This window comes from Rutidosis leptorrhynchoides, chromosome 1 (assembly GCF_046630445.1).
Source record: "Rutidosis leptorrhynchoides isolate AG116_Rl617_1_P2 chromosome 1, CSIRO_AGI_Rlap_v1, whole genome shotgun sequence".
In the NCBI taxonomy this organism is placed as follows: Eukaryota; Viridiplantae; Streptophyta; class Magnoliopsida; order Asterales; family Asteraceae; genus Rutidosis; species Rutidosis leptorrhynchoides.
In genome coordinates, this window is record NC_092333.1 from 64,596,629 (window position 1) to 64,600,946 (window position 4,318).

Genomic DNA, 4,318 nt, shown 5'->3' on the forward strand with positions numbered 1-4,318 from the left:
AACATGGAAAAATTCGGGTCACTACACAAACTGCGTACGGCAGTTTGCCAACGCATAGATCTCGAAAAAATATACGATTAAAAAAAAACGGTGACTAAATCAGAGATACGAGTCAAAAGATACGATAGATCTAACATTTTGGTCAAAGACGAAAAACACCAAGCACTACGAACCGTCGGTGGTGTTTGGTGCGTGACGTGAATTTGCTTGGAAATATGTCTTTTTCGGAATTTAGACGACCTCAAATTGGCAGCACGTTCAGAGAGTCTTGCTCGTTGGGCCGTTTTAGGGTGAACCTGAGAATTTCAGCACAATCTGAAACCAAAGGTTATGCACCGCCAAATGTCACTCCATCTGGTAGTGCATATTAATGATTTAAAAAGCATGTTTAATGAAGTAACATTAGATTCAAAATAATATGATTTATACATAATTACAGTGTGAGTGAAATAATAGGTCTTAAAACTATATATATCATGCTAAGTCATGTATACACAAAAGTAATAATACGATATATATTGAAAACGTTCAAAAAATCATTAATAATTAGTAAAATGTATTTTTTCGGCATCCTGACGACCTCGAATGGCAATAAACTTTTCGAGAGTCTTGATGATAGGGTCGTTTTAGGGTGATCTTGAGAATTTCAACACAATCTGAAAAGAAAGGTTATGCGCTGCAAAATGGTACTCCATTTGGCGGCGCATATGATTGATATAAAAAGCGCGTTTAATGAAGTGACATTAGATTCAAAATTATATGCGTTATACATAATTACATTGTGAGTGAAATAATAAGCCTTAAAACAATATGTACCATGCTAAGTCATGCATACAAAAAGAAATAATATGATAGAAATTCAAAACGGTCAAAAGAGCGTCTAAAATTTAAAAAAAGGCAAAATTGAAGGCTTTCGAGGCCTCGTTTCAAAAAATATTTGGGACAAACCGCCTACGACAGTTTGCCAACGCATAGATCTCGAAAAATGCACTATTTAAAAAAAAACGGTGACTAAATCGGAGCAACGAGTCAAAAGATACGATAGATCTAACATTTTAGCCAAAGACAAAAAACACCAAGCACCACGAACCGTCAGTGGTGTTTGGTGCGTGGTGTGAATTTGCAAGGAAAGATGTCTTTTTCGAAATCTAAACGACCTCGAATGGCAAGCACGTTCAGAGAGTCTTGCTCATTGGGCCGTTTTAGGGTGATTCTGAGAATTTAAGCACAATCTAAAACCAAAGGTTATGCGCCACCAAATGTCATGTAAGACCCGTTTATTCGTACGATGTATATAGGTAGAGCACATACGACGTATAACGAATATATATAAATATAAGTAAAGAATATATATATATGCATACATGTATAAAGAGTGCGAGAGTTGATCGAGGGTTGTTATACGTGTCATAAAGTGTATGTACGTTGCACGAATGAAGAGCTCGAAGCGGGTATGAGTCTTATTGCTCGACAATTTAAAAAATGGACGAAACACTCCCAAGGTTGCGGCATGACCGAGGGAACCACGGCGCGGTATTGAACTCAAATCAGGATCAGACAACATGTAACCAAGACCACCAGACCACGCTGTGGGTCGCGGCGTGGAGCCAGATGTAGTGACCCGAACTTTTTCATGTTTATATATATTAATTGAGATTGATATTTACATGACTAACTGTTTCCAACGTGTTAAGCAATCAAACTTGTTAAGACTTGATTAATTGAAATAGGTTTCATATAGACAATTGACCACCCAAGTTGACCGGTGATTCACGAACGTTAAAACTTGTAAAAACTATATGATGACATATATATGGATATATATATAGTTAACATGATATTATGATAAGTAAACATATCATTAAGTATATTAAAAATGAACTACATATGTAAAAACAAGACTACTAACTTAATGATTTTGAAACGAGACATATATGTAACGATTATCGTTGTAACGACATTTAATGTATATATATATATATCATATTAAGAGATATTTATACATCATAATATCATGATAATATAATAATTTAAAATCTCATTTGATATTATAAACATTGGGTTAACAACACTTAACAAGATCGTTAACCTAAAGGTTTCAAAACAACACTTACATGTAACGACTAACGATGACTTAACGACTCAGTTAAATTGTATATACATGTAGTGTTTTAATATGTATTCATACACTTTTGAAAGACTTCAAGACACTTATCAAAATACTTCTACTTAACAAAAATGCTTACAATTACATCCTCGTTCAGTTTCATCAACAATTCTACTCGTATGCACCCGTATTCGTACTCGTACAATACACAGCTTTTAGATGTATGTACTATTGGTATATACACTCCAATGATCATCTCTTAGCAGCCCATGTGAGTCACCTAACATATGTGGGAACCATCATTTGAAAACTAGCATGAAATATCTCATAAAATTACAAAAATATGAGTAATCATTCATGACTTATTTACATGAAAACAAAATTACATATCCTTTATATCTAATCCATACACCAACGACCAAAAACACCTACAAACCCTTTCATTGTTCAATTTTTTTCATCTAATTGATCTCTCTCAAGTTCTATCTTCAAGTTCTAAGTGTTCTTCATAAATTCCAAAAGTTCTAGTTTCATAAAATCAAGAATACTTCCAAGATTGCAAGTTTACTTCCAAGTTTTCTAAATCCATTCTAAGTAATCATCCAAGATCAAGAAACCTTTGTTACTTACAGTAGGTTATCTTTATAATACAAGGTAACAATCATATTCATACTTTACTTCAATTTCTATAACTATAACAATCTTATTTCGAGTGAAAATCTTACTTGAAATTGTTTTCGTGTCATGATTCTGCTTCAAGAACTTTCAAGCCATCCAAGGATCCTTTGAAGCTAGATCCATTTTTCTCATTTCCAGTAGGTTTATCCAAGGAACTTGAGGTAGTAATGATGTTCATAACATCATTCGATTCATACATAAAAAGCTGTCTTATTCAACGTTATAAACTTGTAATCACTAGAACATAGTTTAGTTAATTCTAAACTTGTTCGCAAATAAAGTTAATCCTTCCCGACTTTTAAAATCAACTAAATACATTTTCTATATCTATATGATATTCTAACTTAATGATTTAAAACCCGAAAACACGATAAACACCATAAAACTGGATATACGCCGTCGTAGTAAAACCGGGGGCTGTTTTGGTTGGGATAATTAAAAGCTAAGAAGAACTTTGATTTAAAAGCTATACTTCTGGAAAAAAGATTTTTATTATGAACATGAAACTATATCCAAAAGTCATGGTTAAACTCAAAGTGAAAGTATGTTTTTCAAAATGGTCATCAAGATGTCGTTCTTTCGACGGAAATGACTACCTCTTTCAAAAACGACTTGTAACTTGTATTTCTGACTATAAACTTATAAGTTTTCTATTTATATTCATAAAGTTAAGTTCAATACGAAACCGTGGCCACTGGAATCACTCAAAACGGATTAGAAACGAAGAAATGGCGAGTAAAACAAGATTGATAAAAACTACTCATTTTACCTACGTGAAAGTTAGTAATAAATCTATTCCAACCATAACCTAATAAACTTATATTGTATATTATGTAATCTTGAGATACCATAGACACGTATACAATGTTTCGACCTATCATGTCGACCCATCTATATATATATTGCGGAACAACCATAGACACTCTATATGTGAATGTTGGAGTTAGCTATACAGGGTTGAGGTTGATTCCAAAATATATATAGTTTGAGTTGTGATTAATACTGAGATACATATACACTGGGTCGTGGATTGATTCAAGATAATATTTATCGATTTATTTTTGTACATCTAACTGTGGACAACTAGTTGTAGGTTACTAACGAGGACAGCTGACTTAATAAACTTAAAACATCAAAATGTATTAAAAGTATTATAAATATATTTTGAACATACTTTGATATATATGTATATATTGTTATAGGTTCGTGAATCAACCAGTGGCCAAGTCTTACTTCCCGACGAAGTAAAAATCTGTGAAAGTGAGTTATAGTCCCACTTTTAAAATCTAATATTTTTGGGATGAGAATACATGCAGGTTTTATAAATGATTTACAAAATAGACACAAGTACGTGAAACTACATTCTATGGTTGAATTATCGAAATCGAATATGCCCCTTTTTATTAAGTCTGGTAATCTAAGAATTAGGGAACAGACACCCTAATTGACGCGAATCCTAAAGATAGATCTATTGGGCCTAACAAACCCCATCCAAAGTACCGGATGCTTTAGTACTTCGAAATTTATATCATA